Raw genomic sequence first — 15311 nt, 5'->3', positions numbered from 1 at the left:
CTTCGGCTCAGGCCTCCACGGGATCTCACGCGGTGTCCCTGCCGCCCATTCTCTTTATAACCCACTCAGATCAGTATGCTAACGAGCAACTATCCGTTCTTATCATTCTAGAATTTTCGGCAGCATTTGATAGTTGGCCACTTTCTCTTAAAGGAAAATTTTCACTTGTTTTCTGATACCACACTCATCCAGATTTCCTCCCATCTCATGCAAAGATTTTTCCTGGGGCTCTTTTCCTGGTTTTTGCCTCTCTAACCTCTAAATTCGGAGTGTTCTCTGCCTAATCCTCAGCTCCCTCTTATCCCCATCTACACGCTCTCCTTAAATGAGTGCGGCTTTCATTTCTACCTCCACTTTGAAGCAAGGTTTTCTGAGAGGTCACTTGATGCCCACTTCTGCCATGTCAACCAAAACTCTCTGAGTAAATACCTTCTTTTATCTTCTCTTATGTGCCTTCCAACCACTAATAAGCTCACAGAGATCTTCATTCACTACCAGGGATGAAAAGGGTTTTTTATTTTCATTAATCAACAAATAGTTCATTGGTTGCATGACATTGAGCATGTAATTTTAAGTTGTCTTGAAATGTCATTTCCTCTTGCATTACATGAGAAAATTCTGAGATAACTCCATAAATTGGTTATTCTATTCTACCCTCCACAGAGACTGTTTAATATTTGACCGATGGAGCTCACATTTTAAAAATATTTTAAAGCTATGCTCGTCAAAACTCTAAAAGCGAGCAGAATAAAACACCGTTCCTGTGACTCATGGATCTGGAAGATCAGTCAGAAACTCAAGCAACAAAGCCACGCCAGGAGCGCCTGTCTGCTCGTCCCCCCGCGCAGGCATCCGAGTCCCACGGACACTGCGAAGGTTTCCCAGTGATTCAGAGCAGCAGAGGCAGGCCCCGGGCAGAGCGTGTTCTGTCAACACTCTGCCGGGGGAACGAGCGGCCTGTGCTGACTCGAGCCGCGGGTGGCTCCCGCCCACCCGGAGCGTGGGAAGGTGCTCGCTCCTGCCATTTCGGAGCAGGTTGGACGGAAAGACAAGGCGGTTGTGCCCAAACCCAAAGCCAGTTCTCTTGGCCTTGGAGTTTTCATCTTCTGTTGGTGAAAATAAGCAAAAGATTATTAATTCTGGAAGCATGATGCAGCTTCTTGGAAACCTGAAGTGCCTTCGGGGCTGGTAAAGTTGGATCAACTGATGCAGCTACTGCGGGCCCTGCTCCAGTCCCTCTCCGGCTCTCAAGTGATTTTTCTTCCTCAGTGAATCCTTCCGTTCTCCTCTTGTCTTCTCAACACTTGCTCTGCCACATCCTGAAAGGATGTGGGGGGACCTATGACCTACGGCTGGCCCCCTATTCCCGCACCCCCGCACTCCAGGCTCTTCACGCATCATATTCCAGGTGCACAGAGCTCCTTGTTCTCGAGCGCGCCCTCCTGCCGGCCCCACTGGGCGCAGCCCCCCGGCAGCACTGCCCTCATCTTTACGGAACACCGTTTTATTGGCTTCAAGGAGGACTTTTGCTCCGTATCGATCTCTGCTCCTGCCCCAGCCTGCTCCTGGCACTCACAGGAGCCTGAGTGACCCCTGATTGTAGCTCTCTTCACACTCAAGTCAAGCAGTTTATTCATATTTCTGCCTTTCCCACTCGACTAAATGAACCCCTTGGGGACAAGGACCATGACTTATGCATTTTTGTCTCCGTGGTACTTAGTCCAGGACATCAATAATAATAGGTAACCAGCGATGACTGTTCAATGCGTGAATGGTTATTTCTGACCCTGGACTCCGTCTTTGCTCTCAGGGGGACGGAATGTGAATTTCCCATCTTTGTAGTTTCTATCATGTCAGGCACAGTGCTGTGTACTGGTCGTTGCTCACAAAAGTGCCTTGTGTAAATGAACTGTTAGCTCCATCAGTTCGATAATGATATCTACTAACTCAATTTAATTCAATACTCTCCTGCCTACTGTGTTCAAAGCAACATTGAGCAGCTTACAGTTGGTTACAAGAAATAGTACTTATTAACTATATATGTTGAGGCAAAATAGAATATGCATTTTGAGAGAAGTACAAAACAACTGTTCTCAAATATTAAAGGGGGGGAATGTTCATTTGGGGGCATAAAAAGGGCTTCTTGGAAGGGGAAGCATTGGCTCTGGCTCGTGAAGATGACATAACTGACAGGCAAACGTTCCCGACAAGGGGATTAAAGTGCGTGCGAGCAATTATAGCATAAATTTCACCAAAGGGCTATTAAGCAGCGGCCTGGCAACGATTAAACAGATGTTCTTCAGTGTTAGCTTACTGGAATCACGAGTCATCCTAGCTGATGGTGTGCCGATTAATTTTATGTGTGCACTCGACTGGGCCACGGGGTGTGCAGATACCCAGCTGATCATTTCTGGGTGTGTCTGTGATGTGCCTCTGGAAGAGAGTAGGCTTGACTCAGTGGATCGAATAACACAGATTGCTCGCCCCAGTGTGGACGGGCATCATTCAGTTTCTTGAGGGCCTGACTAGAAGGCCAAGGCGAAGGGAAAATTCTCTTTCTCTGCCTCGCTCAGTGCGTTGGGATGCCAGCGTCTCCATGCTCTGGAACTGGGATTTGCACTGTTGGTACTCCCGGCTCTCAAGCTTGGGACTCAAACTAGAACTGCACCGCCGGCTCCTGGGCTCCAGCTTGCAGATGGCGGGTCATGGAACTTCTCATGTCCCGTAATTGTGTGAACCAATCCCTTATAGTAAATCTATAGACAGAGAAATAGATGCAGAGATAGATATTTCTCTCTCTCTCCCTCTGTCTTTCGATATAGATGTAGATATAGATGGATAGAGATAGGCATAGAGTTAAAGCTACAGAGAGACATAGAGCTAGAGCTAGAGCTAGAGCTAGAGCTAGAGCTAGAGCTAGAGATAGAGATAGATAGAGATAGAGATAGAGATAGAGGTAGACATGGATATAGGTATAGATAGATTCTATTTAATTTCCCTGGAGAATCCTGGCCAATGCAGATGGTTATTTCTCTTAAGAATACTTGTGGTTGAGCTCTGTTACAACCCCCCCTTCCATACTCTTCCTAATACCTTTAAAAAAATGACTGGTCAGGGAAATGGGGTTGGGGGTTTGAGTGAAAAGGTGAAGGGATTAAGCAAAGAAAAAAACCCTCATAGACACAGACAACAGCGTGGTGATGACCAGAGGGAAAGGGGGTGGGGGAGATAGAAGACGGTAAAGGGGGGATAAATGGTGATGGAAGGAGACTTGACTTGGGGTGGTGAACACACGGGACAATATATGGATGAATATTACAAGAATTGAGCACCTGAAACCTATATAATTTTATTAGCCAATGTCACCCCAATAAATCTAATAAAAAATTTAAAAATAAAAATAAAATAAAAAAATAAACAAATGATGACTGTCAAGGAATTTACTTCAAGATCTTCAGGTACACAAATTTCAAGTTTAAAAATATATTGTTATACAATAAAAATTATATCATATTTCAATCCAATATGAAAGGATCATGATGGTAAAATTCTTAATTATACAAACGAGAAAGTGTCCTGTCCAAGGACACAAAGAAATATCTGAAAGTGAAGAGAAGACGTCAAGATTTAGGCGATTTCTTATGTCTAAATCCCCTTTCTAACTGCACGATTTTTACCTCTGACATCAGAGATGTCACCAACCTTCCTTTCCCACCACGATCATAACTATAGAACTTCAGAGGATATAGAGGAAGGAACGGGTATTATTCCTTATAATTGATTAGAAGAAACGGTTATGAAGTTACAACTGTCCCTGTTGATTGTGTTGGGAAGACAAAGCTTGTCCTAGACAAAAATCCAGATATGCAGAAGTTAATTACTTATGCATTGTTGAAAGGATTCCTCCATTAAGGCAGGTAGATTTTGTATTATTTCCTACAACTCTATGTGAATCTACAATTATCTCTAAACTAAAAAATTAATTAAAAAAACAAAGCAAAACAAAATTAGAGTTGTAAAGAATTCATCAAAATAAATTTCAATAGTGTTAAGGAATTAATGTGAAAAAAGTGAAATAAAAATAGTCCTAGAACAAAATGTTGGTGAACATTTTTCTAATCTTGAGGTGGGGATTGCCTGTAGAGAAATGACACTGACGGCAATGAAGGGTCATAATGAATTTAACCAGATAAGAATTTAAAATTTACTGTGGTAAAACGACAAACATGTCAAAAAGCTAAAAATAAATATAAAAGCAGAAATATTTGTAGTATATGTAACATTAAAAGTTTTAAGATCCTTCATTCATGGCATGCAGTTACAAATCAATAAGTAAAAGGAACATAGAAATAGAAACAATGTACTGATCAGGCAATTCAAAAGTAGAAAATCTATGAATGACTAAAGATGTAAATGTAATAAACCTTATTAATATTCAAGGAATGAGAACTTAAAAAAACATTAGATTACCACACTCGATTCTCCTATAAAAATTCATTAGAGTGAGTACACCTAGAAGGTGGGGAAATTGACACTAATTAATGTTTGCGGAAATATTAATTAGTAAAACCTTCCTGGAAAGCAAGGCAATATGTACCAATGTCTAAAAGGTGCAGACTATGGGGAAGAGGAGACTTATTTTTTTAAGTAGAATGTCAACAGATAGTGGTAAAAGGAAGGGTAAAGTTAGAAAATTATCGACTGAAACACATCATAGTAATAAACAATTTCAGTAATTAGGTGCAAAAATGAGTTGGTAAAAGTTGCATGAGGAACAGGATATCTAGATTTTTCTCAAAATATCTTCTTAAGAAATACAAAGGGAAAAACAGTAACTTTGCAGGGGAGAAACTCAGCAGACACTGTCTTAACCAAGTGGCCCACATTCACATCCCAGGTAATGGCACATAGCTTAATATAAAGCAAACCTCCTCGTTTCTGGGCTATTCCTACCAAAAATGCATAAACTGTAATCATGAGGGATCACCCAGTAAGTCCAAACTGAGGGCCATTTTACAAAGCAACTAACCCATTCTAGTTTAAAGATGTCAGTGTCAGGAAAGACAAATAGACTCTTCAAAATATTTTCTTTTGTACATTGCAGTACAATTACAAACATTATAAAAAAATGCTCACCTTCTATCACTTGTCTTCTTCCTAACACACTCACGGACCTGTTTGGTTTACCTCTTACCTCTGTAGTACAGAGATCACCTGTGACTGTGCAAGCTCTGCAGGATCCCATCACCCTGGCCCATGCTCTGAGACCATGCAGAGCTTTCCAGCGTTTTGGATGCTCAGAGCACCTCTGCACCCAGCTCCCCTGGGGCGCCCTCTAGAGTCCTGGAGGAGCCTGCTCTGGGAGGTGACCAGCCCTGGGCTCTCCCAGCCCTGCCCTAAGGGACAGCCCCAAGAGACAGGGGGTCAGTATCTCCCAGCACACAGGCTCCCTCATGGGCACACTGGTGGAGAAGCTCTGAGCAAGGCTCTTCAGGCAGCAACCTGGTGCCTTAACGATCAACCAGGCATAAATCCTACATAAAATCATGATCATAGTCAATCTCAGGATCTAGTTGGGAAACTGATAAGAAGTCTCATGTTAACCTTATGAGGCAGGTATCGTTGAACTCTGAACTCTTTTATTATTTTGGTTCTTCCTCCTTTTGGCCCCAGCATTAAATCATTTCCTAATACGGTATAAGACGACAATGATAAGTGATTTTTCAATGGAAAATTATAGTGAAAGTTTTATAGAGAGAAAAGTAGATGCTCTTTTATTTTCTTAAAAATCTTCTCCAATTTACATCCCTAAATCAAGTTGCCTGATTTAGCAACGAAAAATACAGGATGCTGAGTTACATTTGAACTTCAGGTCAAAGCCAAGTACTTTTTAGCAGAAGTATTGCCCATTATTTGGGACATATTTATACCAAAAATATTGCTGTTCATCTAAAATTCAGGTGTAACTGGGTGTCTTTTATTTATCTGGCAAACTTATCCCTCAATCAGTTCTCTCCACTCTTTCAGAAGACTTTTCACTCCCACCTGTAGCAAAAAGATCCCACCTGGCCTCAGCCTCTCAAGCTCAGCTTTTATATTTAGTGAATTCACTGATTAGTTAACAACAAAGAGTTAAACTCTTTCACTTCATCTTAATGATTAGACCTCCCTCAGATAGTAAGGAAAAAAGTTACCAGTGACACGACACAGAAGTCCCCAAGCTACAAAGAATAGCTACAGAAAGAAAAATACAATTTCTGCATCACGCCTGAGAAACTTGCTTGAAGTAGTTGTCGCAATGCAGGGGAGATAAGCTAACAACCGGGAGCCTAGAGCATCCCATTCCCCGTGTTTTAGACTTTCCCAGGCTAATGGCAGCCTCCCAGGGAGCCATGGGGTGCTGGAACCATCCAGGCCGGGATCCACAACAATTAGACGCTTACCTTATTGCTAATGGCCTTTCTTCCCGGGAATCACCTGGTCACCCAGCAGCAGGTACAAAAGCTTCAGAACATGCCAGAGCTGTCCTTTCCTTCCAACTGAGAGAAAATGGGAACAGAGAACTGGCAGCCCCTCCCCCCAGGCTGCAAACAAACAAACAAACAAACTACGAGAGTTACTGGAGCAGCAGAAAGGCGTCTCCGCAGAGGCGCGGCCCTTGGAACTTGCTCTCGAGAGGCGCCTGCAGAGCCTCGGATGCCCTCCTGGTTCCCTGAGCATCACAGCTGCTGACACTAAAAGGTCCTGTGGCCACAGCACTGCGGTTCCCACCTGCTCCTATTTAACAGTGAGCCATGGAAGGTCAGGACAGTCTGCTGGCCAAAGGCCACGGTCAGGTTGAGGATGGAGATACATAGTGCTTCTCTCCACCCCGCCCGCTAAGAAAGGCAGCCGGGGGAGGGGGGCTGGGAAGGGTGGCGGTGGCGGGGAACAGGCCCGGGCTCAGAGGAAGCGGGCGCGGGGAACGGATGCCATGGTTCCAGCTGCATATTTATTTCTGTGAACACTTCTGCTTTTCCTTCAGTGCCCTTCGGCCGTGGGATCGGCCCTGAAGGCAGGGCTGAGAAGTCCTTTGCTGAGGAGGTGATGGGACTGGCCTCCTTGGGTTGCCATGGTTATGGCCCTGCGCTGCCAGCCCCGATGATTTGCATTGCAAACTGTCCCCGGGAGCGAGGACAGCAGACTGGCTGCTCTGGGTGGAGAGCTTCAACGCGCTGGCAAGTTTGGAGGGACTGCACGGAAATACATGTGCGTGCTCCCAAACGCATAAGGAAGGGGCCAGGCTGGAAGGGCTGTCGGTCCCTCCCCCCGTGAAATGTCAGCACCTAGAGTGTCTGTTTGGAAGACTCAGGCAATTTCAGTTTACACAGGAGAAGAAGCACATTATCAACCTCACTTTTTAAAAGTTAAATTTCACAGTCACATTCAGCATGCGCCTTGTAAAGGACATAAAACTAGATCGCTACCTAGTGATTATTCTATTCCTGAGTCACTCATGACAGCAATACCCTTCGTTTCGATAAGCTGCACTATTAGAATTTGAAATGATGGGATAGACCATATGCATTTGAAATTATATTTAGCTTCAAACAAACAGGAACCCAAATAATTAAAAGGGAAGTACTGAGGTTGTCTTCAAGGGCAATGAGGGGAAAGGGCCTTCCCAAGTCTTCCCTCTCCCTCTGTGACAGCTGGCGAGGTCCCTCTGCAGAGCTCCTGGTGTCCGTGAGCAAGGCTGGAATAGCCCTGTTCACTGGCCTGGACCTATCCTGGGGCATTTCCCTGTCTTTTAGGATTGCTCCCACCTCCACCACCAGTATCTGAGATCTTGATTCTCAGAAGCCCATTTGGAATTCTGTGCTTAACAATAGTAACGAAAATAAGATGTTGATAGCTCTCATTTATTATTGACTTGTGCCAAACCCAAGTCAAAATTTTCTTACTTGAGTCCTCCAAGAAACTTAGGTGGGAGTTATTTTTATCCCCATTTTATAGATGAGGAAACTGAGGTTTGTAGATATTAAACAAGTCACATAAGTCATAATGAATAGACTCAGGCAAAACTAGGCTTATCCAAATCCCAAATCCACATTCCTAATATTTTTCAGAGATACCAGAATCGTTCTGTTTTCCAATGATTCTAAATAGATTTAGCTCAGTTGTTCAGGTTCCACCAAGTTAAGTCTGAAAATTGGTTCTTGTTTGTTGAGTTTCTAAGTAGGTCCAAGAGCCATAGCTAAATGGAGACAAGAGCCAAAGGCAGACTTTCCTTCCTTCCACATCATGCAGAGACAATCAAACTCAACAGTTTCTGAACATTCCCAAGAAGCCAGAAGAAGACTAGAAAACACCAATTCCATGTACAGTACAATAAAATGATGAATGGGGCTGGCTGACAGGTGTGTAAGCTACAAAAATCCATGGGAGGCAATTCTTTCCTAAATAATTTAGTAAACAGTATGATGCTGAGTGCATTTTATGAGATAAAGTGACCCCAAATAGCTCCAGGTTCCACTTGATGGATGTTAAGATGGTATTTCATTTTAGGAAAACACTTAACAGTGCTTATTGTATTTTATTCCTTAGAGTTAAAATCAACACATCATGCATGTTCAGCAAATATTTGGTATTCACTCAAATAAATCTTGCTCAGTCTGCCCAGCTGGGCATGGCTCAGCGGTTGAGCATCGACCTAGGATCCAAGAGATCGGGGTTCGATACCCAGTCAGGGCACATGCCCGGGTTGCGGGCTGCAGCCGATCAATGACTCTCTCATCATTGATGTTTCTATCTCTCTCTCTCCCCCTCCTTTCCTCTCTCTGAAATCAATAAAGATATGCTTAAAAAAAAATCTTGCTCAGTCAATTCAACCTTTCTGTGATTAAAGACCCCAATCAAATTCTACCTTCATTATGAAAGGACCCCCCACACCTACCCTGCCGATTTCACCCTCATTTTGCTTATGCTTGTCCCATAGCACTTACACACTGTGCCTGTTTTAGATGGTTGATCCTTAACTGGGACTGATTTTGCCCCCAAGGGGACTTTTGGCAATGTCTAGAGACATATTTGGTTGTCATAGTAGGGTGGAGAATGCTCCTAGTATCTAATGAGTCAAGGCCAAGAATACTGTTACACATGTGAGTAATACACACAGCAGTCACCCTGCCCTATAAACACCAAATTTTTCAGTCCCAAATGTCAGAAGTGTTGAGGTTGAAAAACCCTGTTTCTCAATAAATTGCTTAGGACTTAGAGCCACAAATGCTTAGTTCCAGCTCTGGCTCCAATCCTGTACTACTTGGGAGACCTTGGGCAAGTCACAGTTCCTGAGACTCACTATTCTCACCAGCAAAATGCAAATACTTATTTTATAGATGATCCCCCCAGAAAATTATTGTAGGGATCACTGCGATAACGTAAGAGAAATGGCCCATAAACTTAGTACAATCATTGTTAGATGTACTGTGATTGTATGTATAATGGTGACAATGATAATAATTGTGCAGGCAATCTGGACACATAGGCCTAGAGTTCACTAGGCTGGATTTAAAATCTGAACTCAAATGTATTCATTTAAATTTCATCTCAACAAGTATTTATTGAGCAGCATCTCTTGGCTTGGATTCTTCTAGGTACTCTCGACGTAAGAAAAAGATATTCCCCACGCATTAGGGAGCTCTCTTTTTAGGAAAGAGATGGAGTCATAAGCAAAAAGTTATAACACTGTGTAAAACAACCAAAGATAATGAAGGCTAGGTGAATAAAGTTTTTTTTTAGAGCCAGAGCAATTCAAGATAAATTTTAAAAGTTTATGGGCTGCATTATTACTGGCAACAACAACAACAAACTCCTTTCTTTACTACCCCACTTTATGGATCCCTACGGAGGAAACGCACATCTTATGGCTTAGATTACCCACTTGACAGAATAGAGCAAAGTCGCTAAGAAACTGAAGTGGCTTTTTAACAATGAGTAGGTTTGAACGGACCACATAGAAAAGTAATGGAATGGAGGCAGCTCTCTAATCTTGAATCTGGAAATGGGTTAAGAAGCCATGACTCAGAACAGCCACTCATGCTGTGAATTCCTCGTTGCTATAACTGAGGTATAACATGAGTCCAGAATGCAAATGAACGGTATTGGGGGGACATTTTCTAGGACACTCCGGGTAGCTGAACTGTATTCCCATTTACTCTACTCACAAGAGATAAATGTCTGATAAACGGAACTGTAATCTAGGAAGTAGGCACTGATGTTGCCCTTTTCTCCACCAAACCACCCCACGTTTGGTTGGAAGAGAGGGATTAAAGAAGAATTATAGAAAAGCACAGTGCACCATCTACACATCTACATATCTCAAAGTCACACTCTGAGGCCCTTCCAACATCAGTGATTCTGCCATCTCTTAATCAGCAATCCTCTTCAGCTATTCCACTGACGATGAGGAAGGGGCCATGAGCCAAGGAATGTGAGCAGCCTCTAGAAACTGGAAAAGGCAAGGAAACAGATTCTCCCCTGGGGGCTCCAGAAAGAAATGCAGCCTTGCTGACACCTAGATTTTAGCCCAGTGAGACCCATTTGGGTTTCTGGGAGTCCAGCTCTTTTTTCCTACATTTGTTTTTTAAATTAAACTAGGTTCCCAAATGCACTCCTTTCTTTCCCCGATGCGCCTTTTTATTAATATCATATTAAATTTGCTAAAAGTTTAATTAGGAACCTAGTATATTATTAGCAACATAATTTATTAAGGATGATTCAAAGTATATAGATTATTTCTTTTCTTAACACAGTATATTTGGCATCTTATAACATGAACAGAAAATCATTAGTCCCACCCGTAAAAGAGCTTCACCAATCATATTCTTAGCATCTGTGCCCTGATTTCTTCATTCTCTTTTTTCATTCTCTCACTCACATTCCCTCCTTCGTCATTCTTTCTTTATATAAGAAATGCATAAATTTGGCCCATTGCAAACATTTTAAACATTACAATGTATACAAAACTAAGAGATAACTTTTGCCCACCTTCTCAATCTTGTGAAGTCATTATTATAAAAAGTGTTGCCAATCATTGTCCTCTGGGATGCTTATGAACACCGGATAGACTTCACGCCATGTCCTAGTATATAGATCTGACTTACTGTTTAGTGGCTGCCTAGTAGTCCGTTGTATGGACATACCACAGTGTGTCTCTCTAGTTCTCTCTTCACTGTTGCTGCAGAAGGCAGAGTGTTCCCACTCACTGCGTTTATCGTGCCCTGTATTATTTGGTAGAGAAGTACTGAAAAGGAATGAAAAGGCAGCCCTACAACATTTTTCTTAATCTTTGTCTTGGAGGAGTTGGGGAAGTGGTCCAGTAAAGCAGTTATTTAGCTGCATATTATCGAACAGGGTTAGAGAATTATTAGAGCACCATTTCCCTCTCTCCTGACAGTTCCCCAGTAATGGTGATTAAAACAGGCCGGACTCACATCAGAAACAGGGGAAGTGAGAGGGAGCCCTGGGCTGGCTTAAGAAAAGTATCTGCTGAAAATACAATGGCTTTTATTATATAAGGGGGCAGATGGACAGATAGAAAGACACACATACATATACATATGTATGTATTTATCTATATATATTTAAGGCAATTGTATATGTTCTATTGTCGGATTGGAACATTCAGTTTCATTAGAATTTGGCATACTACATTGATTGACAACTTATATTTGTTAAAGATGAAGTACCAAAATACTGCTGTAATTATGGCATTCTGAGCATTGTTCTGAATGACATCTTCACACAAAAAACATCACCATCTGGAAACCAGAAATGGAGCACCACGCTTATAAATAATTCCTACCTCCTGGATCTCTCTCTCTCTCTTTCTCTCTTTCTTTTTCGCTTTTCCTCCCTCTTTCCCTCCCCTGGGATTAGCTAGCTCACATGGCCACACTACTTATTTATTTGTCTATTCTTAGCTACAACTTTAGATGATTAGTATTTTTGGTCTGCACCTATCCACGAAGACTCAGACTTAATTCTCCTTGGTCTCTTCCTCAGTTAACTTTTCAGCCCCTTCATCACCAACAGCATTTAACATCATTTTGGTTCAACAACTGAAGTCTCACCAATTTCACCTGCATTCAACCCAAACCTGTTAGCTTAGTTACAGTCAAGAGAGTCTTACAGACAGGAAGAGGGAGGAAGGAAGCCGACTTTCAGTGATCAGGGAGAACACCGAGGCTGCTATGGCACAAAGACAAGTTCTTAGTAAACAGTCTTACCTCCCCCAGTTGGCGCAGAGCTCAGGGAACAGGCTAAGTCCATCCCCTATGGAAGCTGGTCCTCACAGGCCCCTCCACTGGCTTCCATCCACCTGCAACCGAAGCTCAGCTCCTGAGCTGTGTGAGGCTGAGAACCTGGACAGTTCCTGAAGGAAAAAGCACAGCATTTGATTAATCTTGCATAACATTTTCATAAACCACGCCCATTTGTCCCAAGGAAAAACCTGTGCTATAACTACTCCAACCTCCCTCCCCCAGCCCCCCCGCCCCCTCCAAAGGGAGTTTAGCTTCCTCTGAGTGTAGAGGTGAGTTAATCACACCAGTTACAGTCTAATCTCCGTTCTCTGCAGCCAAGTATTTTAGGCCACAGGCCAAACATTGTGGTGAGAGAATGGCGCAGGTGGAATCCAGCTAGGAGGCTGCCGTTCCATCAGTGAGGTAGGGAGCAGCTCTGTGATGCTAGGATGCATTCTATTTCCACCAGAGACAGAAAAAATGTTAGCCGATTAGATGAAGAGGCCATCCCCCTGCTTTCCTTTTCATAGGATTGTACCAGTGAAAGGTTTCTCCATGTGCGACAGCCTTTCCTTACCTCTTTCCTCTCCCGCCCAACCGGGACACATCTACAACCTTGCACAGAGGAGGGGTGTTGAGTAAAAGTTTCCTTACAACTTAAGACTCATAGAGAGCTCTGCACACCCCCTTGGTCTGCTGAAAGAGCAGGAATGGCAGTAAACAATTCCCAGGTGAAAGGAGTGGAGACATTCCTGAATTCCCTCCTCCCTTCTAGTAGTTTTAGGAAGGCAAGTGTTGGCCACCTGGCCCTTTCGGTGGAGGTAGAGCTGGGACACGGCTGCCTGGGAAGACAATGCGTGTGGTGTTAGGGGAGTGGGGGCCTTCTGACTTCCAGCCCCAGGAAATAGGACCATAGCATCTCCTCCTCTCCACTCCCCAGATTTCTTTTGTGATGAAGGTCATGGAGCATCAGTTCTCCTCACAACACACAGCCTAATCTTTCCTGTGGCCGCACATGTAGCACATTGTGGAGCTGGGGTGCAAACCCAGGCCTTTGGGACTCCAAGGCGGAGAGGCTGTCCATGACATCACTGTACCGGCTGCACATGCCCTGCCTCACACAGGCCCAGCCACGTCCAATGCTCCCCTTCCTTTAACCACCTGAACCCAGATAAAGAGACCACCCGTCTTCAACCAGTGATCAAGACAAAACATACCTCTCTGCGAAATGAGGCAGAATGCTTAAAATGAAGACGGTTCTGGAAATACCTAGTAAGCCTGGTCCCATATACCCACCTCTTGGGCTCCAATATTTCAATAATTATACATGAAATATCCACCATTTCCCTAGTCTGCGTTAGGAGATACATACATTCAAATGTGAGCATTTGGAGCCATTTATAGGAAAATAGTGGGTTTTCCATCCTGCTTTGGGATCCCAGTGCCCACCTCACCAAGTTCCAGGCAAGGGGCCCAGAAGCAGGCCCTGCGCTGCCAGTCAAGCCCCACTTCAAAGTCTTTCTCACTATATGAATCACTGAACACTGTGGTTCAACGAAGCAGTGCCTCCAGAACCTTCCACGGCAGGGATGAATCAGCATCGTAAGAGCAGCAGGGTGTAAGAGCAGTTTAAGAGTCAAATACATCTTCCTGTCAGTGGAATCATTCCTTTTAGGCGTGTAAGCTATCGCACAGCCCTCCAAGCCCACAACACAAAGGTGCTGGACACCTGAGCCAAGGGACGAAGCACAGTCACCCGAAACCACCAGCCTGAGCACAGCTGAGTGCCACAGTCAGTCCCCACAGGCCTGGGACCCACACTGCAGGCAGCTCTGGAGAAGAGCCAGGAGCCGGGGCCTGGACCTCTGGGAAGAGTGACAGTCCTCAAAAAACTTGTTTTTCACCTTAAGCAAAGAACAATGAATATATCAGGTGAGTGTGTTACAGGCAGGCCACGGAGGAGGCGGCGGGTGGGGCTTGGGGGGGTGCCTCTGTCCCTCATCAGTGAAGGCTCACCCCTGGGGGCAGGGAAGGCCTGTTTGTGACATGGACGGCAGGTGACCGAGCGCAGAGCCAACTTGGCAAATGTTTTCTCTTTCTCTCGTTCTCTATGGCAGACTTCTGGCTAGTTTGGCGTCAAATGTCCTCTGAGAAATTTGTTTACATTTCTTACAAAAGTAATTTGATCTGAAGGGTGAGGCACCACTTGGCAATAAGAGCTATTAAGAAAAAAAGCCCAACCTTCTCCAGATTTCACAACTGACTTTTCCTTAAGCTGGCAAACCGACATCCCCTTCAACACCTACCGTGCCTTAGACTAAAAACAACAAAAACGGTCACCTTCCAAAGGCTTCCCGCATTTAGCCCTGAAGCTGAAAAACCAAAGTCCAGAACTCAGGCTGATTTATTTGAGAATTTTGTTTTTCATTCACTGATGCTTTCACAGATTAACCTTTTGTGATTAAATTCTGGTCGGATTGCGTCAGGCCAGGGATCAAGACCCCAAGGCCTGTGCCATTGCTTCTTTGGAGTTTTTGATAGGATCTATATAAGGTAACATATAATTGATTTCTGTGCATTTTACAGGCATTGGGTTTTAGATTCTCTGCTTGTAACAATGTAAATGTGACATACATTTTATATCACCTACATTAATTATGTTACTCATATAGTCATATCACCTATAATCTTGTTTATAATTGTACCTACAGCTGTCTGTATGTATAAATCTATATATCCATATCTATCTAGCATTTGTTCTGACAAAGAATTGCTAACTAGGCCAGCCTGCGCGCAAACCACTCCTTTATATGACCTCTTCATTCCCGAGCTCTTGAGCTCCTAACTTTGCTTCACTTTTTGGTTAATTAAAATGGATCTTCAAACAGTTTTACCAGGTAAGATATCTCTGTGTTTGGTGTATTTTATGAGCTTCTGTTTGTCAGAAAATATACTTCTACGGCCCTCTCTCATGGACCGAGTCTAAAATTCTTGGGTCTAAAAGACTCTTCACTGAGAGAGCACACA

Source organism: Miniopterus natalensis, chromosome 10 (genome assembly GCF_054644295.1).
Source record: "Miniopterus natalensis isolate mMinNat1 chromosome 10, mMinNat1.hap1, whole genome shotgun sequence".
Classification (NCBI taxonomy): Eukaryota; Metazoa; Chordata; class Mammalia; order Chiroptera; family Miniopteridae; genus Miniopterus; species Miniopterus natalensis.
Note: the sequence above shows the minus strand (reverse complement) of the source record.